The sequence below is a fragment of the Oenanthe melanoleuca genome, chromosome 12, assembly GCF_029582105.1.
Source record: "Oenanthe melanoleuca isolate GR-GAL-2019-014 chromosome 12, OMel1.0, whole genome shotgun sequence".
Taxonomy (NCBI): Eukaryota; Metazoa; Chordata; class Aves; order Passeriformes; family Muscicapidae; genus Oenanthe; species Oenanthe melanoleuca.
Window position 1 is genome coordinate 18,672,193 of NC_079346.1, and position 27,263 is coordinate 18,699,455.

General features: G+C 50.0%; 1 long non-coding RNA gene across 1 annotated transcript; it reads right to left on the reverse strand.

Moving 5' to 3' along the window:
- Positions 1–11,612: 11,612 nt before the first annotated feature.
- Positions 11,613–12,046, reverse strand: LOC130258249 (uncharacterized). The gene is made up of 3 exons (XR_008841458.1): positions 11,974–12,046; positions 11,802–11,873; positions 11,613–11,714 (listed from the first exon to the last, which is right to left on the reverse strand). It is a non-coding gene; the product is annotated as an uncharacterized LOC130258249 (long non-coding RNA).
- Between the last annotated feature and the right edge of the window lie 15,217 nt (positions 12,047–27,263).

The following is a 27,263-nucleotide window of genomic DNA, read 5'->3' on the forward strand; positions in this document are numbered from 1 at the left end:
TTTTAATTCAAACAAGGAGCAGAGCCGGAACGTGTTGGAAAGAGTCTCTTCACTTCATAGCTAAAGCAAACTGCCAGGGTTCTTTTTTTCCAGCTCTCGGCAGGAATATAAAAATAGATCAGCTACAAATACTTCGGTAAAGTAACTGAAAGAAATTAGGGATTTGGTCTGCTTGCTCACTAACCCCCTGAGGTCCTCAGAGCTGCAGCTCCCCGTTCTCTTTGAAGACAGAGGCTGGCTATGGATGACCAGGTCCACACATGAGCTAAGGGATTATCCTTGCACACTCCACCCTAGAAGAACTCAGTTCATTGATGAAGCTGACACGACTTTATTGAATGGTAGAAAAAAATATCACATAATAAAAGTTAGACTTGGTTCAATTCCAAACACTATACATTGTGCTGCGTGTAATGGAGATAGGAACTACAAGTTTCCTGTTCATGCACAATTTGCTATCTGAGAGCACACAGTTGTCCAAGTCACAGGGGCTTGCAGAGCTGTGTCTGAGATGACTTGGAAAACAAAAACAACTTTTATGTGCAACACCTATCTTCAAAACCTTACAGTACAAACCACAAGCTGATTCCTACCTTAATCAAATAACAGATCCAAAACTGTGAACCAACAAAACAGGCAAACAAGACAAGCTATCAAGAAAACAATTAAAACTACTACAAAACCCCCCACAAATCCAGAAAAATATAAAAATCAGATGAAGGAGGCAGCGATCAAAAAGTAACATATGGGCAGAGAAACTACAGAAAGGATAGGTAATTACAAATGACAGGTACTCAGTGGCAATGGCACCAAACTAGCCACGGGATGAGAGATACAGGTCTCACCCTGACACGGCTCACTGGAGCCCGGGCTAGCACACTGGAGACACACCGGCACCGCACCAGGAGTGGGGAACTGCCCCAGAGCAGGATTTCCTGGAGGCAGAACCTTTGAGCGAATTGCTCCACGCCGTGCTCGGCGTCTGGGGTCAGGTAAAGAGGAGAGGGAGGCTCTCGGCAACTGAGGTTGCAACACATTTATTAGGACTGGAGGATTCAGTAACAAACAGCATTTCTGTGCCCAGGATTAAACACGGGGCAAAGCAGGGCGTGTGTACAAACACTTCAGCACTGAGGCATCCTTAGGGCGGAGCGGAGGGCAGGGTCTCACAGAGCTGAACCAATGAGGGCAGCAGGGGGAGGAGAAACGGTCACGTGGGCCAATGGGGCGTCGAGGAACAGGGGATTTCCAAGGGGGCGGAGCAACACGGGATTGGCCCAGGGTGGGACTGACAAGGAAGGTGCTGGAACAAGGGGCGGGGTTACAATGATGGACAGGCAGGAACTGGGACAAGGGGCGGGCAATGCAAAACGGGGGAGTTTCAGGGGCGGATACGACTTGGGGACAAACCAACCGGGGAAAACACAGGGGTGCACAGGAACAAACTATTATAACAATAAACTGGATAAAATAAACACGCGCCGCAACATCACCCTTCTGAAAACAAAAGAAACAGAAAATAAATTGTGATGATTATGAAATGAGACTCTGCATGTTCAGCTGTAATATATCCATTGTGTGTAAGTTCTGTTTGCCTTGTTAAATCACATCATCGAGCAAGAGTGAAGTGGAAGAGGAGACCAGCTTGGAAAATATTAAAAGTAAGAGCTAAAAATAAATTATTTCTTTTTAATGTGTTGTTTGGTTGGTTGCTGTATATTTGTGGGTTTTTTTCTCTGTCTTTGAAAGCAACCCCTTGGATGTTAATGCATGCAAAAAGTCCTTTTTAAAGGGCTGTCTTTGCAAAAAACCTCCCAATTTCGTGATGCAAGACAGAAACAGCTTCCCTTGGGCTACTGATGGAAGGTTTGAAAATGTGTTCCAGGAACTCGTGATATGACAGAGTCTGATTAAAACAACTTAATGTCATGAAGTGCAAGATGTAAGTTATCCAATAAAATACTCCAAGTGTTTCTATGCCAAGCTGCAGAAAAGGGCTGTGCATTGGAATGACAGGAAACAGACACAGAGCGCGCCATGGACAGGTTTCCCAGCCAAAGCAGACCAGGAGCACTGGGAGCACAAAGGGACACGCCGAGGAACCCCAGCAGCTCATTGCTGAGAGCCCATTTCATGCAAGGACTGGCACTAAGAACGTTAAATAAATTAAAAACAAAAGGGTGAGGGGAGGCGGCATTGAGGTGGCCTCAAAGGTTCAACTCTGCTTTTGTCACCAACATTCTCATAGTTGTTGTGTTTGTTTTCCTAGAGGATTTGTAGTCACCAGAGCTTCAGTCCCTTTGATCAAACCAATTTTAAGAGCAGCTCAGGGCTGGGTCAGTAATTTTGATGTGAACACTGACTGGGCTCCAGCCAACAGAAGAACATTAGCTGCAGGCCACCCATACAGCTTTTCATGTTAATGAGCACAAAGCCTTTCTTTTTGCAAACGGAGGGATGTTGGGGGGATTTTTGCACCATCAGGTCGAGGTACAAGGCTCTGGATCTACACATCACTGTGGTGAAGAGGGGACAGTGGGGACAATCCAGGCTGTTAGCAGTGCCCCCACCCCCTCATTAGGGACATCACAATTGCTTTTAGAGCTCCTAAATCAGCTGGTGAAAAACTCTTCTTCTTTCCTTGCTCGCTGAACACTGACAGGCAAGTTGAACAGAACACCTACCCCTTTCTCCATTATCTCTGAGCACCAAAGCAAAGAACCAAAAAACCCCAACTACAATAAAAAATGATTTTGTGCCCAGGGTTTCACTAAGATTGACTAAGCCAGTGCTAACAACACTAATTTCAACAAATATTTATACTTCCAAAAGTATTGTGCTGAATGAAGAGTGTCACACATTATGTGCCTTCCACAAAGCATGGGACAGCTGCTGCTGTGCAAAGGTGGGTGCAGGGTGAGACCCTTTACCTTCAGAACTGGCTCTGCTCTCCTGAGGGACAGAAATTCATCTGTCAGAATCCCGTGGCGCTTCTGGAGCTACTCTGGGCCCACCTGTGGGTAACTGGGCTGCTGTGGAGCACCAGAGAACTTTCAGCTTGGTACCAATGCATGGGGTCTGCAGAATCCAAGCAGCATCTTCCTGGGGCCAACAACAGACTGGAAAGGAAAAACCAGCATGAAAAACCTGTGAGATGGAAAACTTTTGGCGGTTTGAGATTAGAAAAATGTCTATGGCAAAGAACAACCTTTCTCACAAGGACTCCAGTAGAATAAATGACACAGGTGTTGGAAGAACAGCCAGTGCCCACTGCAAAGACAATTCCCTGTCCTCTGGGCTCCATACACCACAGGTGAACATGGCACTCATCCTGACTGCTTCCCAAAGCACTTCTCTGCAAGAAGCACTGGAGAAGTGCATGGGGCAAGAGTTCTGCAAGCATCAGGTTATTGTGCAGCAAAAAAGTGGTCAAATATGAAAGATTCTAGCAACGAATATAAATGAGTTATTTATGGCTTGTAAATATTCCACTGAATCTCAGATACTTCTGGGTGAAAATAAACACAGGGCAAAGTTTCCAAAGTACAGTTTCATATAAAATTCCAGTTTGTGTGTTCCTGTTTGTGGGAGAAGATGAGGTTACAAGCTGCCCAAGTCAAGCAGAAAAGAAGGATTTGCACTTCCCTGTCATATTTTCCTACTGACACAAAATTAAGACCAAAATTTGGGTAAATGGAAGGGTTAAAACCGGAGCATGGGTGAGGGTTTACATCCTAAGACTTCATTTGCTAGAGTACAAAGAGTTTTGGTGTGCATAGATCTCCTTGCTAAACCTCTTTGTCTTCAAACTCCCTTGCTCCATGGCAGAACTGAACAAGCTCCATATGTCAGAGTTTCAGTTAAAAGCTTTGTGATGAGTTAATTTTAATGGATCCGTTGTCAGTCTGTGGGATTGCTGTCATAAGGAGCTCAGGTAGCTTCTTGTTGAGATCAAAATCAGTGTGCCATTTGTCCCAGTCCATCTGTCCTGTGACAGCGCTGGCTCCATGGGAGCACACTGAGCGTTCTCGTGCCATTTCTAAATGAAACTTGAACCTTCTAAAGAAGCCAGGCCAAAATCACCAAAGTCACAAAAAAAAAAAAAAAAAAAAAAAAAAAAAAAAAAATAGAGGCAGTTTGCTGGATATTGATGTAACAGCTACCACCTTCCCAAAGTCCAGGCTACACTAAACAATGCTCTCTCCTCTCTCTGTAAGCAGCCTTGCAATTTGTCCTGTTTGTATCACGTGCAAAAGAACAAAAAGCCACTTCCACGGTAGAAACATGACCTTCAGTGATGCAGTAAGTTGTGCTCAGTAGCTGACCTGCTGGTTTGGTTTTGAGGGGGTTTTAGATAGTAGATATTACAATAAAATTTCACAAGAACACTCTAAAGTATCTAAAATATGCAGTATTATATTATTTTTGACCTCCAATATTGCCAGTACGTAGTTTAAGGAAGAGGGTATTTACTAAGCATCATAGAAGAAAAAAAATAAAATTACAAAAGGACTTTGAAGGATACCACAAGCATGTCCAGCAGTCATCTTCCAGCTTTGCAGGATTTCAGTTCAAAGTCAATCTAAACAAGCCAGCATATGTCTAGCAAGAAAGAAATCACAGTTCATGTCTGCTCCTAAACCCAAGCTTTCCTAGATCAAAGACGGATGGTGTTATTTTCCAGCTCTCTATAGATGTGTCATAATTTACAAATAAAAGAAACACATGCATAGAAATATTTCATTGTTTTGTAAGATAGATAGATAGATAGACAGATAGATAGAAAACTAGATTAACAAGACAGAGACATATGAATGCACTTTCCTGTATAACTTTGTACAGAAAGGGATGCGGAAGTGAGAGGTGATTTTTTTCCACACACAGAAAACAATATTTTTTGCCAGAAAATTCAGCTTCCTTCTTCAATGGCCACCAGGGTGTCTGAAAACCCCAACAAGAAGGCCCTGTGATCCCAATGGCCTGTGCATCCAGCACTTCAAGAAAGTAATGCCTGCCTCTTAACAGCACAGTGCTCTTCAAAGAGGTTTATTCCCAATTTTTGGTGACAGGATGAACAAACTGAAGTCAGTTACTGTAAAATGCCTGCACAAGCATCACTGCAAATCACAGCCAAAAGAAGGATGAAGACAAGGTGTCCTACAACCATGGCCCAGGCAGCCAGAGATCCTCCTCTGACCCTGGCTGCACTGCAGGAATCACTGAGGACGAAGAAGAAAAGGCCTGTAGAGCACTTTATCACTTTATCAGCCACGCTTCCCACTGAGAAGGGTTGGAACTCTCTGTCCCTCAACACTTCCCCAGCAGCTTCACAGAGGGATCTAATCTGTGCCTCCCGAATGAACAGAGTTGGCTTCCCTTCATTGTGAGAAACCACAGCCTCAGATACACTCCGGTGCCTCCTGTGTCCCAGGGATGGACCGTGGCTGTAAATGCGTGTTTGGCTCCAGCACAGGGCCAGGGCCAATGGCTGTGGCTGTAAATGTGTCTTTGGCCACCAGCACAGCCTCACCAGAGCCCAGGGCCGCAGCCATTCCCTGCCAAGGCCCTCACCTGGCCCAGCCCGGCCTGGCCCCAAGGGATGGGCTCCACCCGCCCCCTGTGCCCACAGGCTGGGCCCAATGGTTTGCAAAGGTTTTGTCCCAACTTCGCAAAACCTCCACCAAGAGTGTCCCTTTACTGTGCTGAGAAGAATAAAACCCTCCTCAGGTTTAACTCTGCTGCACTTCGGGAGGGAGCCATGCACACCCTAGCAGAGATCCCAAAATTGCCCTGTGTGCCCCATGAGGTGCAGGCCCAGATGATGCCGTGGAAGGAGATGTGCCCTGAGCCCAGGGACAATCAGCATGGGCTCCCCCAGCCCCTTCAGGCCCCTGGTCACAGCAGCCCCTGCCTGGCTCCTGCCAGCCCGCACCGTGGGCATCCATGGCTGCTCCTGGACATGGAGCTCAGCCAGTGCTGGTGCCGTGTGGGCTTTGCTGCTGCTACCACCCAGACACAGGTGTGACAACTCAATTTCTTTATTTAAACATAAAACTACGACAAAGCCCTGCCCTGGCGGACAGGGGCTGCTCAATTTCAAGCCAGGGAGCAGGGCCAAGGTGCTCGGGGGCAAGGGTTCTTGTTTTGGATGTGTGGGTGCTGGGACATGCTCAAGACTGGAGTGCAGCCAGGGCAGATGGAGACAGACATAAAGAACTGGAATGACTCAGGTTTTCCCTGCCTGAGCTCTTGGGCTGCTCTTGTGAATCTGCACAGGAGCACCTGTGGAGAGAGGAGTGTCTGAGGCCCCAGCTGCCGCTGGCACACAGGGAGCTTCGTGCCCAGCAGGGCCCAGAGCTGGCAAGGCTGCCCAGCACGGCTGGAGCTGCTGGCACAGCTTGGCCCAGCTGGACAGCTGCCCCTCAAGGCCCTGGCCAGCAGGGGATGGCTCTGGGCAGGGTCCCTGGCCAGGAGCGGGCCCCAGAGCGCCTCTGCCTTTCAAGGGCAATCTGCTCCCCGCTCTTTCTCCTCCCCACCTTGCTCTGCCTCTGCCCGCTGCTCCTGGGGCTGCTCTTGGCCACGCAGCCTCAGTGGGAGCCAGCACTGGCTGCAGCCCCAGCGCTCCCCAGGACAAGGCCCAGCAATTGGGAGGCCACTGAAAGCACTGGGCAGCAACAGAACCCTCAGCAGAGTTACGTGGACAACCACTGACCATCCACAACTTCACAGCAGCCTCACTGGGAATATTTCCTATCAGCAGCCTTTAAAAGAAGCTTTTTGAGGCAGAGATCAGCAAAACACTCACCATTTCCTCTTCCAGGAATACCAGATTCTGGCAAAGAACATCGTAGTGAACACTGCCTCTCCAGCCACGATGGCCATGAACTTATCCAAACAGTGTGTTCCCCAGCAGAAATCTCTTCTCATTCTTTTTGAGATATTTTCAGCATGTGTTAAGAGTGGCAACTGCATTTGTGGGAGCAATGGGGAGTGTGAGCCTGTACTGTGCTCCATTGCTGAGCTGGCAGATTGCTGGATACAGCCAGGACAATCTCTGTTTCCTCCAGAGCTGGGGCCTGCAGGCACCTTGGCCCCCTTGGCACAGGCTGTGCCACCCAACAAAGCCCAGAAGGCCGGGAGGAGAGCCCAGGGGCAGCGCAGCTGCTTGGGCAGTGGCTCCTTCCAGGGACCCGGGCCCAACCCATCCCTGAGCAGCCACTGCCAGCCCCGACCCTCCCTGCCCCGTGACAGCTCCCCCAGCCCCAGGGGACACAGCCAGGCCCTGTCAGGACACACTGGAGCTCTCCTCTCCCCCTCTGCCCTTTGCTCACCCTGGGCACCCCTTGCAGCCCCTTCCAGGTCTCACAGAGATGGAGCCCAGCAGGGCTGCTCAGTACCCGAGTGCCCTGAGCCTGCTCGGGATAATTCCTCTGGCTGTGTCCCTGTATTCTGGGTGAACCAAGAGTAAACATTATGAAGTAATGGAAGTTTATTGACGTGTCATAAGATTCTACGTTTCCATAACTGTAAAACTACTTGACAAATGCAGAACAGTTGGAGGAAATGGGAAGAAATGTTTGGGGTTTATATTCTATGAAAACTATTTTTAACTGTTGGAAATGAAAAAAAAAATCCTCTATGCTTGAAAGTACAAAAAAAAAGATAACATGAGGTGTCTTTTGGTCTCAGAAGCCCCGTGCCTGGCTGCAGCCTGCCCAGCCCTGCCTGTGCCAGGCAAGGAGCTCTTCCAGTGCTGGTGGTGGCACCCAGACACCAGAGCTGAAGGCCAAAGGCGATGCTGGACTCAGGCTCTGCCTGGGCCGCAGGACCCCACCTCCTGCCCTGGCTAAGGGATGGGGCCAGTCCCTTTGCCACCAGAGGGTCCTGTTCTTTGTGCTGGTGGCAGCATGTACACAGGAATAAATTGATAATTCAACTGCAGCATGGAGAAAGGACACGTGCTTGGGGATGAAAGTTCACAGATCCAGTTCATCCAGGCTGAAGTCTTTGGCTGGTCTTGAGAAGGGGGAGAAGCGCTCCTGTGGAGAGAGGAGTGTCTGAGGCCCCAGCTGCCGCTGACACACAGGGAGCCTCGTGCCCAGCAGGGCCCAGAGCTGGCAAGGCTGCCCAGCACAGCTGGAGCTGCTGGCACAGCTTGGCCCAGCTGGACAGCTGCCCCTCAAGGCCCCGGCCAGCAGGGGATGGCTCTGGGCAGGGTCCCTGGCCTGGAGCGGGCCCCAGGGCGCCTCTGCCTTTCAAGGGCAATCTGCTCCCCGCTCTTTCTCCTCCCCACCTTGCTCTGCCTCTGCCCGCTGCTCCTGGGGCTGCTCTTGGCCATGCAGCCTCAGTGGGAGCCAGCACTGGCTGCAGCCCCAGCGGCTCCCCAGGACAAGGCCCAGCAATTGGGAGGCCACTGAAAGCACTGGGCAGCAGCAGAACCCTCAGTAGAGTTACGTGGACAATCACTGACCAACCACAACTCCACAGCAGCCTCACTGGGAATATTTTCTATCAGCTGCTTTTAAAAGAAGCTTTTTGAGGCAGAGATTAGCAAAACACTCACCGTTTCCTCTTGCAGGAATACCAGATTCCGGCAAAGAACATCATCAGGAACACTGCCCCTCCAGCCACGATGGCCATGAACTTATCCAAACAGTGTGTTCCCCAGCAGAAATCTCTTCTCATGCTTTTCCAGATATTTTCAGCACGTGTTAGAGTGCCTACTGCATCTGTGGGATCAATGGGGAGTGTGAGCCCGTGCTGTACTCCATTGCTGAGCTGGCAGCTCGCTGGATACAGCCAGGACAATCTCTGTTTCCCCCAGAGCTGGGGCCTGGGGCATCTTGGCCCCCCTTGGAGCAGGGCTCTCTGTTCATGAACCCAGGAGACTACATGGGATAATTCCTCTGTGTTGTGCTGGTCTTCTCCAGGCAATATTTGTCAAAGACATGAATAAGGACATGGGAAAATGCCCAGGGTTTTGGAGATGCTCCAGCACCACACTTTTCCAAACAGCTGCCCCGCCTGATTCATCCTGAAACTAGGAAAGAGCAGGGGATCTCAGGATATGCATGTCTTGTGAGGCACTATGGGCTGCCTGTCAGCTGATGCCAAAGGCCTTTCTGCAGAGGCTGGGGAGAAGCTGCAGCCAGGCCAGGCTGGGAAACAGCCCTGCAGGGTGTGACAGCAGCAGTGGGGCAGCCAGGCTGCCATGGATCCCTTCCTGCTGTGCCGGGCACGGCATGTCCAGATGTGCAGAGAAAGCCCCCGGCTGCTGAGTCTCAGGAGAAGGCTGAGGGAAATGCACCCGCCACGACATCTCTCCAGATCACTCAGGATTTGTTCCAGGTGTTTGGATGCCTCCATGGACTTACTGTCTCCTTTAGTTTTTTTCCTCCCTCTTAGAGGACTTTAAGAGAAAGTATTTCCTTTCCCAGGAATGGATCCCACACAAGCAGTGCTCAGCCTCTGGGCTCAGCAGGGACACACTACTCACCCCTGCGATGGGAGCTGAGCTTGTGTTCAGCAACCAGCAAAGGACTGGGAAAAGTCACACCTGTAACTCAACAACCAGAGAAGATTCTATCACCTGGTTCCGGACAGGTTGTCAATGATTATTCTTTTTATAACCTTTCCAACATACCTGCAGGAGGCTCCAGAAATTGAAAACGTTCATGACGCCAAGCTGCTGGAGAAGTTTTTCTACCACGCTCACCTAGAAGGGAGCACAGATGAGAAGCATTTCCATGGTGCGCTGGGATCCCCTTCTGCCTTAGGGAACTGTGGAAGGCTGTGGGAGGCACAAGTGAATGGACATGGCCAAAGCTGCAGAGGGGCCTGAGGAGCTCTGGGCTGGCTCTAGTCACTCTCTAGACTGTTTGCAGGCCTTCTGCAAAATCCTGCACGCAAAAATGGATCAGCCCAGTACCTTGGGGTCTGTGACTCGCAACAGTAGTCCCTAAAGTTCTGCGGAAGAGTGCAGTAGGCAGTGCCACCATCATCCATCCCAACCTCCCGCCATCCCTCTGCTGGAACAGCTCTCCCAGCCACAGGATACAGAGTCAGGCCCTGTCAGGACACACTGGAGCCCTGCTCTCCCTCTCTGCCCCTTTCCCACCATGGGCACCCCTTGCAGCCCCTCCCAGGTTTTGGGCTGTGTCTCCCACGGAGGGAGCCCAGCAGGACTGCTCAGCACCCGAGTGCCCTGAGCCTGCTCGGGATAATTCCTCTGGGCTGTGCCGCTCTTGTCCGGGCTGTGCCCGCTCTGCCCAGCAGCAGAGATGGCAGCTCAAGGCTCAGCAGGGCTCAGGCCCAGAGGCACAGCAATTACCTCCTGTGACTGTGCCTGGCATTGCCTCCCTTCCTGCAGCAGAGGCTGGAACAGAACCACTGCTTCCTCGGGGAAACAGAGCCTTCAGCACAGTCTTTCCTTCTATCTCTGAACAAAGAAAAAGGACAGCTGGATCAGATGGAGTTGTTCCCAAATGGGAAAGTGCCATCTTCAGGAGCCAATGCTTGTTGAACACATGGATAAGGCTAGGAAAGTCGTTCAAGCTTCGGAGCCAGACAGAGCCCACCCTCCTGTAAACAGCCCCTTCTGTTGGGTTGATGTGGCCAGAAATGTGTATTCTATCACCATCTGTTGAAGCCGAGTGAGGTAGTGATTTCCTTACCTCCATGGCACATACTATCTGCAAATGGGCCATGTTTAAGACAAGGTGAAACAATCATCTTTATCTTTCCCACAACCCATCCTCCCTCCAGGAAGATATCATCTGCTGCTGAGCCATTAAGTCCCACTGTATGACTGATAAAATTACATTAACCCATTGGGAGATGCTCCAGCCAGGGGGAGGAGACAAGCCTTTCCTACCTAGATAAAAAAACTGAGATTTTGGAGAGCAAGTTATCTGTCTTTCCACTGGGTTGCAGAGGAACACCGGCCCTTTCCACATCATCTCTGGACCTTCAGAGGAAAGCTGTAGTTTTCCACAGGATCATTGCTACACCTGAACCGCATCTGCTACTGCAGGAAGACTGTAGCCACCATTTAATTGGACTGCTACCAACGCCGTAACTGACAGGGTGTCAGGTTGTAGTCTGACACTGTCAGGGTTGGGATTGTTCTTTGTAATACTGTATTTCTATTTTAATTTTCCCAGTAAAGAATTGTTGTTCCGAATTCCCCTATCTTTGCCTGAGAGACCTGTAATTTCAAAATTATAATAATAATTTGGAGGAGGGGGGTTTCAATTCTCCATTTCAAAGAAAAGCTTCTGCCATTATTGGCAGACACCTGTCCTTCAAACCAGGACACTCCTACATATGATCTACCCCAAGACCAGGAAACAGCAGGGGATCTCAGGACATGCATGGCCTGTGGGGCAGTGGGAGCTCCATGTCAGCTGATGCCAAAGGCCTTCCTGCAGAGGCTGGGGAGAAGCTGCAGCCAGGCCAGGCTGGAAAACAGCCCTGCAGGGTGTGATAGCAGCAGCGGGGCAGCCAGGCTGCCATGGATCCCTTCCTGCTGTGCCAGGCACGGCGTGTCCAGATGTGCAGAGAAAGTCCCCGGCTGCTGAGTCTCAGGAGAAGGCTGAGGGAAATGCCCCCACCTTGTCCTCCCAGCAGCAATTCCTTCAGTATTTGCATTTTCCTTTTAGATGGCTCATGGGGTTCCTTGTGTCCTGAAGCTTTGTTCCTTCCTCTTGGAGGACCTTAGAGCAACAAAGTTCCGTTTCCCAGGAGGAGATCCCACAACAGCAGAGCTCAGCCTGTGGGGTCAGCAGGGACACACTACTCACCCCTGTGATGGGTGCTGGGCTTGTGTGCAGAAACCAGCAAAGGAGTTAGAGAAATCCTTCTGGCAGACGCACCTGTACCTCAACAGCCACAGAAGTTTCTGTCATCTCTGCACTGCTAGTGACAATTGGGCTCTGAGCTGGCGCTCTCACAGGGGGAAAGGCCTTGACCTACCCTCACCAGCTCCCTGAATCTCAGTCCTGGATGTGGGTTTGGAAGCCAGATCACTTTCACCAACAGGTTCACCTACAAAAAAAGGCAGGACAGAACAGCTCTCAGCACTGCAGGAGATCCTCAGGCTGCCTGGGGCTGGCATGGGGCACAGCCCTGGGCCCTTTGCTTCCCTCCCTGCTCTTCTCCGTGGCTGCACAGAGCACACAGAAGGAGACACAGGCATTGTACGTGGGAAGAGCACTGACAGCTAAATGCTCCTTCCTCCCACTGACAGGAATCCTGTGGGATCACCCAGGACTCCAGAAGGGAGCAGGCAAGGTTTCCAGAATCCATCAAATCTGACTTGAAATCAATGACAACTGCATGAGTGAGCTTTTGCCAGCTTGACAGATTATTCTGTCAGTAAAAAGGGAAATTCAAAACTTGCCATGATCATTCTCCAAGATCTTCAAAGTGTCATTTGCCAGCACTTCCAAATAATCCAAGTCATGATCCGAGTCTAGAAAGGATCACAGATCATAAGCATTTCCATGGTGTGCTGGGATCCACTTCTGCCTTAGGCAGGGAACTAGGCACTGCCATCGGGTTGGGTAAGGCTGTGGGAGCCAGATGTGAGTGGACATGGCCAAAGCTGCAGAGGGGACTGGGGAGCTCTGGGCTGGCTCTGGTCATGCTCTAGACTCTTTCCATGCCCTGTGCAACATCCCTGGATGGGTGACTGGAGCATCTCAGGGCCCGTTGTGGACTCTCACTCCCACTGCGAAAATTCTTGCTGAAGTTCAGGGGAAAACTTCAGCAGGAAGTACCACAGCCATACCTCCCAACTTACCTTGTGCCCTCCCTCCCTCTCTCCCTGCCTTCCTCTCTCTCTCCATCCATCTTTCCACTGGAACAGCTCCCCCAGCCCCAGGGTACAGAGTCAGGCCCTGTCAGGACACACTGGAGCCCTGCTCTCCCCCTCTGCCCTTTCCCCACCATGGGCACCCCTTGCAGTCTCTCCCAGGTTTTGGGCTGTGTCTCCCACGGAGGGAGCCCAGCAGGACTGCTCAGCACCCGAGTGCCCTGAGCCTGCTCGGGACAATTCCTCTGGGCTGTGCCGCTCTTGTCCGGGCTGTGCCCGCTCTGCCCAGCAGCAGAGATGGCAGCTCAAGGCTCAGCAGGGCTCAGGCCCAGAGGCACAGCAATTACCTCCTGTGACTGTGCCTGGCATCGCCTCCCTTCCTGCAGCAGAGGCTGGAACAGAACCACTGCTTCCTCGGGGAAACAGAGCCTTCAGCACAGTCTTTCCTTTCATCACTGGAGAAAGGGAGAAAGGGATCAGATGGAACCATTCTCCATTAAGGAGGTGCCACCTTCAGGAGACAATGCTTATCAACATCATGGATAAGGATCAAGAAATCATATCATTTCTTCAGATTCACCAGGGCCCTCCCTTCTCCAAACAGCTGCCCTATCTCTAGATCTATAGATCTCTACCCCGAGAGAGGGAAATTTCAGGGGATCTCAGGTTGTGCATGGCACGTGGGGTACATTAGGCTCCCTGTCAGCTGATGCCAGAGGCCTTCCTGCAGAGGCTGGGGAGAAGCTGCAGCCAGGCCAGGCTGGGAAACAGCCCTGCAGGGTGTGACAGCAGCACCAGGGCAGCCAGGCTGCCATGGATCCCTTCCCGCTGTGCTGGGCACGGCGTGTCCAGATGTGCAGAGAAAGCCCCCGGCTGCTGAGTCTCAGGAGAAGGCTGAGGGAAATGCACCCACCTTGTCCTCTTTTCTGCATTTCCTTCAGAATTTGCGTTGTTGTTTCAGATGGCTCCTGGGGTTTTTTGTGTCCTGTTGCTTTGTACTTTCCTGTTGGAGGACCTTAGAGCAAAAAATTTCCATTTCACTGGAATGGATCCCACAAAAGCAGTGCTCAACTTGTGGGGTCAGCAGGGACACACTACTCACCCCTGCGATGGGAGCTGGGCTTGTGTGCAGCAACCAGACCAAGATTTGTGGAAATCCTCACTGCAGACACACCTGTAACTCAACAGCCACAGAAGCTTCTGTCATCTCTGCTGCTCTGCACGGGCAGCACTGAGTCACAGGAGCAGTGAGGGGATTGCACAGGGCGAGGGCACACACGAGCACGGCTCTGTCCTGGCACCTGCAGCGATGCCCCCCTGGCCGAGCTTTGGGCTCTGAGCTGGCAGCTCCCCCAGGGGGAAAGGCCTTGACCTACCCTCACCAGCTCCCAGAGGCACTTCTCTGAATGTGGGTTTGGAAGCCAGATCACCTTCACCAACAAGTTCATCTGCAAAGAAAGGCAGGACAGAACAGCTCCCAGCACTCCAGGAGATCCTCAGGCTGCCTGGGGCTGGCAAAGGAGCTGCACAAGGCACAGCCCTGGGGCACAGCCCTGGGCCCTTCCCTTCCCTCTCTGCTCTTCTCCGTGGCTGCACAGAGCACACAGAAGGAGACACTGGCATTGCACATGGGAAGAGCATTTACAGCTAAATGCTCCTTCCTCCCACTGACAGGAATCCTGTGGGATCACTCAGGGCTCCAGAGGGGAGCAAGGCAAGGTTTCCAGAATCTCTCAACCCTAACATTATGTAAAGGGAAACATCACAGGAGTGGGCCCTTTCCAGAGGGACAAAGACTATGGTGTTAGGAAAAAGGGAAATTCAAAACTTGCCTCGAGCATTCTTCAAGACCTTTAAAGTGTCATTCACCAGCAATTCCAAATAATCCAAATCTAGAAGGGAACAGAGATGAGAACTATTTCCATGGTCTGCTGGAATCCCCTTCTTCCTTAGGGAACTGGGCAATGCAAGGGGTTTGGGTAAGGCTGTGGGGGCCAGATGTGAATGGACATGGCCAAAGCTGCATAGGGGCCTGGGGAACACTGGGTTGGCCCTGGTTAGTCTGCACACTCTTTCCATGCCCTGTGCAACATCCCTGGGTGGGTGGCTGGAGCAGCCCAGGGCTCCTGTGGGCTCTCTCCCTCCCGCAGAGGAAAGCCTCCCTAAAGCCCTATGCAGAACCATTCCCAACTCTTCCTGGAGAGAAGGAAGCGCTGTCCCGGGAAAGGGGAGCCAGGCCGCCGGCTCACCTGCTCCCCGCGCTGGCCACGGAGCTGCCTGGGCAGCCCTGGCAGGCAGGGCCACTGCCAGGAGGAGCAGGAGGAAGAGGCGCAGAGCAAGGGCCATGGTGCCTTGCCCTCTGCCAGTCCCGCAGCTCTTGCTGCCACCGCTGTGCTGCCACCGCTGTCCCAATGTCAGCACCACTGCCGCCGCCGCCGCCGCTGCTGCCGCAACAGTTGTGCTCAAGGACTGAGTGGTCGGTGGCTGTGGTGCTGTGCAACCACGGGGCTCTGGGACCTCTGTGACCTCAGAGCCTGCTGTGACCTCAGCCTGCTGTCACCCCAGAGTCGGCTGTGACCTCATGGCCTTAGCTGTACCCTCAGAGTGTGCCCCTATCAGCAGGAATGGGCTGCCCTGATTGTAAATGTTTTGCTTCATCAAAGGACCATTGCTTAGCAAAACTTTTTTTTTTTTTTTTGCCTGCTGACACTTCTGGTCTGGCTGTGTCCCTGGAGATGCTCTTGATTGCTCCACTCTTTCCCTGGATTTCTCTTTTGAAGAGATCCATGCCCAGATATTCTAGAGTATCAAACAGAATCACTGAATCACAGAATATGCTGAGTATGAATGGACCCACAGCTGCTCATGAAGTCCAGCTGCTGGCTCTGCACCCAGCACTCCTGATACCCTAGGAGTCAGTGCTTGAGAGTATTGTCCAAATGCATCTGGAGTTGTCTCAAACACAATGCTGCCTTGGGATGTCTGCTTCAGTGCCCAGCTGTCCTCTGGATAAAAACCTTTTTCTAAAATCCAGCCTAAATCTCCCCTGACACAACTTCAAGCCATTCCCTATCAGTGGGGACAAGGGAAAGAGATCAGTTCCTGCCTCTCCTCTTCCCATCATGAGGAAGTTGCAGAAGCCAATAAGGTCTCCCATCAGTCTCCACCAGGCAGAAGAGACAAAAAGTCCTCTGCTGCTCTTCACACAGCTTCCCCTTAGCCCCTTCACCATCTTCACTGCCCTCTCTTGAGCTAGTCTTTTCACTGAAGTGACAAAAACTCGAGACAATATTCGAGTTGAGGCCACCCCAGAGCAGAGCAGTGTGTGACAAACCCTCCCTGGCCTGACTGGCCATGATGGGCCTGGTGCCCCTCAGGACAGGGATGTGTCCCCTGGCTGCCAGGGCACTGCTGACTATATCCAACTCTGCAACCACCATGATTCCCAGGTCCCTTTGCACAGTGCTGCTCTCCAGCATCTCATTCCCCAGCCTGCCCGTACATCCATGGTTGCCCCAACCCAGGTTCACAATCTGGCACTTTCCCTTGTTAAACTTCACAGGGTGTTTGATTGTCCAGCCATCCACTTTGTCCAGGTCCTGCCCTGAGCCCAGGGATGCTCAGCACAGTCTCCCCCAGCCCCTCGAGGCCCCTGGTCACAGCAGCCCCTGCCTGGCTCCTGCCTGCCTGCACCGTGGGCATCCATGGCTGCTCCTGGACATAGAGCTCAGCCAGTGCTGGTGCTGTGTGGGCTTTGCTGCTGGTAACACCCAGACATAGCTGTGACAAATCAATTTCTTTGTTGGAACATAAAACACAGGCCAAGTCCTACCCTTGCAGAGAGATCCTGCCCAACTTCAGTCTGGGATGGGGCACAGGGCAAGGGGGCTCGGGGGCAGGGTTTCTTGTTTTGGAGGTGTGGGTGCTGGGACGTGCTCAAGACAGGAGTGCAGCCAGGGTTGATGGGGACAGATGTGAAGAACTGGAATGAGTCAGGTTCTGGCTGCCTGAGCTCTTGGGCTGCTCTTGTGAATCTGCACAGGAGCACCTGTGGAGAGAGGAGTGTCTGAGGCCCCAGCTGCCGCTGGCACACAGGGAGCCTCATTCCCAGCAGGGCCCAGAGCTGGCAAGGCTGCCCAGCACAGCTGGAGCTGCTGGCACAGCTTGGCCCAGCTGGACAGCTGCCCCTCAAGGCCCCGGCCAGCAGGGGATGGCTCTGGGCAGGGTCCCTGGCCAGGAGCGGCCCCAGAGCGCCTCTGCCTTTCAAGGGCAATCTGCTCCCCGCTCTTTCTCCTCCCCACCTTGCTCTGCCTCTGCCCGCTGCTCCTGGGGCTGCTCTTGGCCACGCAGCCTCAGTGGGAGCCAGCACTGGCTGCAGCCCCAGCAGCTCCCCAGGACAAGGCCCAGCAATTGGGAGGCCACTGAAAGCACTGGGCAGCAGCAGAAACCTCAGCAGAGTTATGTGGACAACCACTGACCACCCACAAGTCCACAGCAGCCTCACTGGGAAAGTTTCCTATCAGCAGCCTTTAAAAGAAGCTTTTTGAGGCAGAGATCAGCAAAACTCTCACCATTTCCTCTTCCAGGAATACCAGATTCTGGCAAAGAACATCATCATGAACACTGCCCCTCCAGCCACAATGACCATTAACTTATCCAAACAGTGTGTTCCCCAGCAGAAATCTCTTCTCATTCTTTTCCAGATATTTTGAACATGTGTTGAGGTGCCACCTGCATCTGTGGGAGCAATGGGGAGCGTGAGCCCGTGCTGTGCTCCACTGCTGAGCTGGCAGCTCGCTGGATACAGCCAGGACAATCTCTGTTTCCCCCAGAGCTGGGGCCTGGGGCATCTTGGCCCCGGGTTGCTCAGTCCATGAACCCCTGAGACTACATGGGATAATTCCTCTGTGTTGTGCTGGTCTTCTCCAGGCAATATTTCTCAAAGACATGGGTAAGGACAGGGGAAATGCCCAGGGTTTTGGAGCTGCTTCAGGACCCACCCTTCTCCAAACAGCTGCCCCTCCTGGTCCACCCCTGAGACCCGAAAATTTCTCAGGATCTCAGGTTGTGCATGGGTTAAAACAAAAGTTAGATATCCTGCTCTCCCTCAGTGGATATTCTGATCTGAATCCAAGCTTTGTGATCGAAATGCACATTTTGTTGAGGTGTGAATCAAATTACCGACCTGGAATTTCACTGCTTTTAGTTGGAGGGATTGGTTCAGACTCCTCTCTGAGTGATGGTCTCTTCTGCATGGTTTAATGAGAGAGAAACCATCTGATATATCCTGGGGTGTAACATCAGATAGGGTGCTGCTTTTGAAGCACAAATTATTCTTCTAAAATAGAAAATCTAGAATGCATTTGCAATGCATTTCATCTTACCAGTGTGCGCAGATGAATTTCTTTAATCAAGGAAGAATGGTGTTATAAATTACTCACCACTATCGGGGAGGTCAATCAATAAGGCAATTTATTAGTTCATTTATAAGGAACAGGCAAAGCAGCGCTGGGGATGTGAGGAGTCTGCTCTCCACCAACACATCCGTCCTCCCCCGGGTCACTGCCCCTTCTATAGGCAGTTCCTTGGTGGGCTGTGACGTGCCCACTGTGCTGGGGTACAAATTCGAGCAAGCCCCAACATGCTGGTTATCACTCCAGCAGCTGTGGCTACAAACCTCCACAAGGTTTGGACAAGGCTCAAACATGTTTCAGGTTACACTCCTAGAAGGCAGGTAACAGCAGGGACAAGCCTGCCCATGTCCAAACAAGCTCACATTTTCCTTATCCATAAAAGTGGATACAATTCATGATTATAGTGAAAATAATTTTTTAAAAATTGACAATTTACAAAGTGATTAAATATTCTTATGTCTCATATGTTACCTATAGGTTAAAGGCAAGTGCGGCCTGGCTCAGAGTGAGACCACGACGAACTCTCACTATCGTCGGACAAACACGCGTCACACCAATATGATGAACGGTGAAGTGCATTTATTTCCCATGAGCACCCGCTTATATATCCACGGTGTGCCCACGTCACTATCTTAGGGGTTGGCAACTTGGAACGTCATGGAGAAGGAGGGACCCTAACTCCTCGTAACAGCGCGAGATCTTCCGAACGGCTGTTCTGTCTAACCACATCTCCCCCCTCTCCATGAACAATTAAATTTTGAACATAACATTTGAAACTGGGTAAACAACTGGTTAATAACATGCAGATGAACTTGTTAGTAAACAAACTGGCTTAACAACTGTTTAAGTTAACTGTCTTTGCTGCAAGAGCATGATGTCAATGGTACCTAAACGAGCTTTAACAAACTGTGTAATTCTATTAAGCAGACAAGGTCGAAACACGAGTGCGAACATTATAACAACAACGGGTCCCAACAGAGTAGAAATTATAGGGGCAATCCATGGGTGCTGGGTAAAAAGGGAACTGAACCAGTTTTGTTGTTGGAGCTCGTAACTACGACGCTCCAGTCTGTTTTTAAGTTCTGCCATGGATTTGCGAATTAGTCCTGAGTGGTTTACATACGTGCAGCATTCTTCATTTAGAGCAGCACATAGTCCTCCTTGCTGCATTAGCAAGAGTTCCAGGCCTCGCCTGTTTTGGAGGACCATCTCCGACAAGGAGAACAGAATTCCTCCAGCTTTAGGATGGTTTTGTGGATTTCCAGGAGGTCTTCGTCTATGGCTCTTTGCAGCTGTTGCAAGCCTTGTTTCTGCGTGGCTAGAGACGTAATGCCTGTGGCTGCTCCTGTTCCTCCGATGGTCAGCAGTACAGCTAGGCTGACTGCGGTGGATAGTTCTCGTTTCACTTGGAGTGGCTCTGTCTCAAAATGCAACATTACTTCATCATCTGTGTGGTACAAGATCCTGGGGATGACAATGACTTGAACACACAGGTCATTAGACTCATCAAAATGTCTTATGGATACACAAGGAGTAAGTCCAGTAGTGTGACATGCCCAGATGTTGCCTATTGCTGGCATAAAATTTGCGTCCGAGTCGGAACCCGAATCGGAATCCGAATCGGAGCTGGGCTTAGCACAGGAAAGGCATTGTTGTCTGTATACAGACTGCCTGTGCCACCTGTCCCGGCTAGGCCTCAGGCCTGCCTCGACCTCACTGTCCGATGGAGAGGAAGCGGAATGGTCGGGGGCTTCCGGCAGACTGTGCCTTTTTCTTGGACTCCGCCCCCTGGATTTTTGGTGGGTGGTGACCGTGCCCGCCATGCTCCGCCCCTTTTCTAGAAGTTTCTTAGCCATAAAAGGAAAGCTTTCAGGGCCCACTCTCTGATTGGCCTCTGGTCCCCCCTCCCAGTTAGAAGCCACACCCCCCTCCCCGTGGTCTGGGCTGCGCATGTCTGTGGCGGGAATCGGCCGTTGTTCCCGCCCCTCCCGCTCCCCTTCGGCGCCATTTTGTGGGGCATAGGGTGGTGGTCTTATTTTTATTTCATTAGCGCCATCATCGGGGAATGGGGATCTATCGCGCTGGGGAAGTGGGTCTGGGTTAGTACTCGGTGCGAGGGTCGAGGTTGGAGAGAGGGATCGCGACGGCGAAAGGTTGTTAGTGTCCGACCGCGAATCCGCGATTACGAAACTGTCAGCCGCAGCGGTTTGAGTCGCGGCTCCTACGCCCAGTTTCTGAACGGCTCTTAAACATTGCTGGGCTGCTTTCCAAGTTTCCTGCTCTTCTAGAGCTTTCTGCAGAGCAGTTTTAACTTTGCCCCAGCTTTTGAGGCACTTGCTCGAGCCGGACGCAATAACGTCCTCGACGAGAGCAGCCGTGCATCTGTCCCAACACTCTGAATGCAGAATGTCGACAGGGCGATCAATAACATTTAACATCAACAACCGCCTAATAGCAGTAGTAAAGTCAGTTACTTTACAAGGAATTCCCCACTGCGCATAAATTTCTGAAATTACCTTCCCGAGACTCTCCATCCCGGTGGTACGGGAGCGTCCTCCCCACCGAAGTCAGACCTGCTGCTCCAGTCGTCTCCTCGTCCCAGCGTGTTACCCGTCGCCCGCCGCTCAAACCCGTGTGCCGGGGAGCAGACCGGGTTACGGCGCCACTATGTTGCCTATAGGTTAAAGGCAAGTGCGACCTGGTACAGAGTGAGACCACGACGAACTCTCACTATCGTCGGACAAACACGCGTCACACCAATATGATGAACGGTGAAGTGCGTTTATTTCCCATGAGCACCCACTTATATATCCACGGTGTGCCCACGTCACTATCTTAGGGGTTGGCAACTTGGAACGTCATGGAGAAGGAGGGACCCTAACTCCTCGTAACAGCGCGAGATCTTCCGAACGGCTGTTCTGGCTAACCACACTCATGTCCATGCTTTACTTTGGATTCAATATTCTTGTTTATATTGATCCCATGGGGTATTTTCATAATGACACAACACTATGTTATTTCCCACAGAGGGGAAGCCCTTTAAATTAAGGATACACAATCTAAGCCACAGAAGCTTTTTTGCACCTGCTTTATAGCACTCACCTCTGACCTGGCAATTTATATATTATATTCTGGGCTAGATCACGGGTTTACAGTTTCACTTAAAATGTAATGGGAAAAGTGAAGCATTTTTTGCAAAGCTTGGCACGGCAGCATATGTTCCCAGAGCCCTGGGAGGACTTTTGTCACTGAAAAGTTGCTTCATTCTAATCTTGGTTAAAATGCAAACCAAAATCCAAGAGCATTGGTTTCCTTAACTTCATTAAATATAGTAAAGCCCTGAAAGTGAACATGGGTCTCTGCATGTTGAGTTGATGGATGGTACATAAACGTGCCTTTAAAAACAATCCAGTGCCTGGTTTTCTTGATGTGCCTCAGCAGCTCTCCCAGCTCACATTCATCTTACCTATTGTGAGCAGCTAGAACACAACTCAATTAAACTCAGCAATTTAGATTTCATGTAGAGCCTCTCTGCAGGCTGCCTGAGGAGATTCAGGTGCCCATGGCAAGGACAGCCCCGGAGCACAGGTGACATCCACACCTGGCTGCTGCTGTTCTCCCTGCAGGAGCCTCCCCGGCAGGATTAGGGCTGGAGAAGGGAGGGATTTCTCTGCCCACCGTGGCTGGGCAGGCAGCAGCCTCTGCCCATGAGCTGGAGGAAGCCAGAGCTGAGCTGTGCCTGCCTGGCCCTGTCCATCCCACTGCCCACGAGTGCTCCCTGCAGCTCCATCCCTCAGCAGCACGCTGTGATTGGAGCTGCCTGGGCCAGAAAAAGGCTGCCCAGGGAGGAAGGATGGAAGAAGGTGATGCTTTGGCAGCTCCTTTCTCATGGCAAGGAGCAGAGCTGCTCCTTCTCCCCCCTCTGCCTTTTCTTTCTTTAGAGAAGGGAAGAATTCAGCTCTGCCTTTTAGGCATTGACCAGACAAACTGGAGGGCTCAGGTTTTTGTGGGTGCTGCCCATGGAGTCACTGCTCTGTTGAGGAGATATTTGCTGCTTGTTCCCTGGATATAATGACAGGTAAATGTGGATTAATAGAATTAAAGGTTTGGCTTGAGGACATGAGGTAGCAAAGCATCAATTACTTCCTGGTGATTTCTGCTCTGGGAGTCATGTTCCCTCAGGAAACAGAGATCCATTAAGTAAGCTACTCCATGGGAATCTGCCACAGGAAAGCTGCCTCTGCTTGGAAGAAGAAGGAATAAATTCTGCCTTCCCAGCATAGGCATTCTGTTCTAAAAACAACGTTTGATACAGAGGTAATTTGGATTATAAGCAAGGTGCATCCTAACTAGGAGAAAATACTTGTTTGGTGCAAGATATTGCTGCTTGCAGAAGCAGGGCCCTAACTGGTAAGACTGGAGAACTGCCATTTAAGCATAAATGACTTTTAATACTTCAAAAGAAGTGCCAAACATTAGGGATCAACAGTTCCTCGATTTTACAAACAGTACAGGTCTAAACTCTAAGCATCTTAGATCCTTAGTGATGGAGTTTTGATGTGAAACCAAAGCTTACATCATTCATATCCCATATAGTATTTACATCAAAAGCTTTGAACTTCTTTAATTTTCAAGTTTCCTATTTTTCTCCTCAAACAAGCAGGGACTGCAACCCACAGTCAGTCACAGCCTCTACACCTTGTTTTTCAAGTGGCTGAAGTACGATTCTGTGAAGGCAGAAGTTGTTTGCTCCACAGAAGTAACTTCCTAATGATGCCTTGGGCTCAAAGCTTCCATTTGGCATTTATTGGCCAACCATTTCTTTTTTTACAAAGTCCATTCCTCTGTGGAATGGTGCACAGAACACTGGCAGATCCTGGGATACAGATACTGCAATAATGGTCGAGCTTCAGTCCATGCTTTATGTCTTCAGTCTCTGAAGTTGGACATTAACTTTGTGATGCCTTAAGGCCACACAAACCAATTCATTTTTATCAGAATTTGCCACATTTTCAGCTTATGAAAAGCCATAGAAATATATAAAAATTCTTCTTTCAGAGACCAGGTCTCTGAGCTAAAGCCAGTCTCTTGATGCATTTTACAACTCTCAGGTTGCTTGACTTGAGCACACAGCTTCAATTTTGCATCTGGAATTGTGAAAGTATCATAGAATTAGAGAGTGGTTTGGGTTGGAAGGGACCTTAAAGTTGATCTTTAAGTGGTCTTGAAGTTCCCCTGCCATAGGGGAGGTGCAACTAGATATACCTGGATATCTCTGCTCTGTAATAAAGGACTGAAGCAGATACATTGACCAGTTCCTCCTCCTGCCCTCCTTCTCCCCCTCACAGCCTCAATCAGTCTTTGCATTCCCAGTCTGGGATTATCTCAGGACATGAATCTGTAAGACCAGATCCATTTAACCCAAGTTTACTTATAGTGCAGGACATCCCTTTCTAGCACTTTTTTTCTGCTTTTTTCACTTTCCTTAGCATGTGACTGCAGCTTTCCTTAGGTTTTTTCAGAGGCTGCAGTTCTGAACAGCTGAGGTTCAGATTCCCAGGCAGATCCAGGGAAACATGCTGAGTATACCACAAAGTGGATACCCCCAGGCAGGCACGGGACAGGCAAATACCAGTCTGGATTTTAATCCTTCTGCTAAGCAGGCAGATGAGACACTGACAAAGTTGAAAGGATACCCAGGAGAAGGAAGGGAACAGCACAGCAAGCATGGGCAGGGATTCAGCAGGAGTCCCAAACAGAAGAAATATTTGCAGGGCTGCTGAGTACCTGCCTTGTGTCACTGGAAGTGCAGGAGTTGCCTGTACTGTATTTCCTCCCATCAGTGGCATTTATCAGCTCAGCCCAGGCTCCTCAGAGTCCAGGCAGGTTTAAATGCTGCTTGACAGGCTCCCCTGGGTGCCTCTGCTCCTGGCAGTGTCCTGAGGAACACGAGGGTATTTACAGTGTGGTTGAGGGTGGGTTATGACCCAGGACCCTGCCTGGTGCTGGTTCTTGCTGTAAGCCCAGATCAGAGGCTCTGGACTGGGAGCTCTGCTTTCTGAGGGTTACAGCCTCTCACGTGTTTGGGTTTGAAAGGGGTCAGGGAGGAAGATTTTTCTTTGAAGTGATGTTTGTGTGTGAAATCCATCTTTTTTGAGAGGGACATAAGACAAGACAGGCAATCTGCTGAGCACCTAGAAAGCTCCTGTAAGAGAGTCTGGTACTGGGAGCACTGTCCAAAGTCAGGGCAGGCAGATGAAGGAGGGACGTGCACAGCTGTCACCAAGCTGCTGCCTGAATCTCCAGGCACTGATTCCGGGAAGGAAGGCTGCAGGAACACTGACTGCACATCCCCTTGGCAAAAACGAATCCCTCCGGTGTAGGAGGGGGTCAGCATGATCCAAATCATGCACAAAGGGCGGAGGAGGCAGCTGGGAGGGGCAGGGCTCGCTGGGCAGGGCTGACAGCCCCAGCTCTGCCTTGGGCTGGGGTTTGTCACTGTGCTGCAGCAGGGCTGGCAGGGCACTGCCACCCCTCCATGCCCAGCAAGGGATGAGCAGGGACAGCTCCAGCAGGGCCAGCAAACGGAGCAAGGAGGGACAGACACAGGGGTGTGCCTGTGTGTGGCACTGCCACTGCTTCTCTCCCACACAGCAAACGCGGCCAGGCACATAAAGGAGGAGTTAGGGAGAAGCCAGGGAAAGCCTCCCAGCCATAAACACTGCCAGGAAGAGCCCAGCATGGAAAAAGGCAGGGAAATGGCCACACTTCCAGTGCCACAGCACACTGGGGATAAATACTGCAGTTCCTTGGGGATAAATGAACTTGCAATTATGGGACTGGATTTGAAGTCAAGCCTTTGCTATTATTATTATTATGGGAAGCTGAAAGACTCTTGCATTGGAAATACAAGTAGCCCCCTTCCACAGAGAGAGATGCTTTACATTTTCTACACTGCCATATGAATCTATTTAAATTGCTCTGTATGGTTCTCTTTACCATAAATCACAATACCTTCCATCATCCTTTCTTGTGAAATCAAAATGCTCCTTTAAAGTGTTCCCAATGAGAGTGATATTATTTGCTTACTTAGCCTATGATTCTTCTAGGACTAGAGACCCACAAGTAGTCTAAGCTTCATATGATGGCAATAGATTCACCTGCTACAGCTAACTTCTTGCAAAACTTGAAGCTCTGGGGCTTTTGGCAGACTTCTCTGTAATACAAAACTCCTTGCAGTCTTTAGTAGAAAACAGTATCAGCTCCAGGCAAAGTTAGAAAATGAAATGAGATGACATCTGTTCACCCAGAAGAATCTGAGTGCTTTCACAGATGAGGCTCTGCAAATTTAACATTTCATTTACTCTCTGAACTCAGTGCCATCAGTCTCTGCTCCCTGCTTCTGTCCAAGGATGTCTTTATCACCTGCAGGTCTGTCCAGCACACACACACACACACACACACACAAAGCCTCCTCTCAAATTTTGTGCCACCTGGACAAATTGCCAAGATGCCCCTCACCTCACAACAGCAAGGAGTTGGTATTGATGACAGCAGTCAAGCAAAAATTGTCCAGATTTTCCTTAGTGTCCAATTACTAAAGTAGAAGAGTTCTAGGGTGCCTAAATAGAAATCATGATCATTCTGACTGGAAATAACCTACTACAGACACCTTCTGTTGTGGATCAGTGTTTGCTTCCCAGGGCCTTTTTTCTACACTTAATGGAGCTGATCCTGTATCAGTTAGGAATATTTCCACATTTCCCTCCTGTTCTTGGATTATTCATTGGACCTGTTTGGTCCATCTTGCTCAATCTCACAGAGTGAATGATAACCTGAGAAATTATTGAAAGGATCAGGGCACTGTCTCCTGAAAGAAAAACACAACAAACTGAACAGTTTCCAGTATAAGATAACCTAAAGCATAACTTTTTAGACAAATTGACACTGATGAAATAAATAAATGGAGAAAATGATGCTAGAGGCCTCAGTCTTCATATTTACAGGAGAATATGAGGGGCTGGAACAAACCTCTCTGCACTCCATGCCAGAAGGATTCCTACTCATGAACACATAGAAATGCTGATGGATAATTAAGTAACCTGGGAGACAGACCATGCATATGGGAAGCATTTTTGCTACTTTATGACCTCCTTCACTAATTACCTATGCAATTACTGTGCTGGTGACTAATGCAGCAACATAAACCCTCTGTGAAAACCTCTATTCTGAAGTTTATTTGCATTCTAAATGACCTTTCTTTTTCTTTGTTACACTGGGATCAAAACCATGCTTGTTAAATTTTCTATTCCCTCCAGTGCTATGAAAGAAAAAAAGAATATGGACAATTTATTAAAGAATCAATTTCTAAGCCATCTCCAATGTGGTATAGAAAACAGAGCCAACTCCTATTTGGCAAGAACAATTCATGTCAAACCAATCCAATTTCCTTTTCTGACAGGGCAAATGGCTCAATGGATGACAGAAGCAGTAGATGTGAAATTTTTACTCTAGTAACATTTTCATGTGTGGTATTTTTATAAACAATACTTGGAAATCACAGGACTATATTAGAATATATGGCTGGTGTCACCTTGTGCTGGAGCAAAACCTAGTGGGGGAAAAAAAGGGAGTTAAGGGCAGAGAGTTCAATGATTTGTTTTCTGGGAATAACTCCTTGGGCACTGCATAAAAATGGGACTTGCCTGACTTCCTAAACTCCCCTGTAATAATCAGGCAATGGGAACGATGCACTTTTAATGTAGTATCAATAATAAATATGTAATTTCTTGTGATGTCTTTTTCCTCTGAAATGAATTGAACTCAAGCTTTTCACTAAGGATTTTATTGAAATTTACCTTTAAAGATGAGCTGATTCACTAACTTGACAGGGATTAAAAAATAAAAGGTGAAAGATAGTCCAGAGAGAAACCTGACACACTCATCAGGGTAGGAAGATTAGGATGGGTACCTGAAGACAAGAATTATGAACCATTTGGCCAACCAGACTGTCTTAGGAATGTATGAAGGGAAAG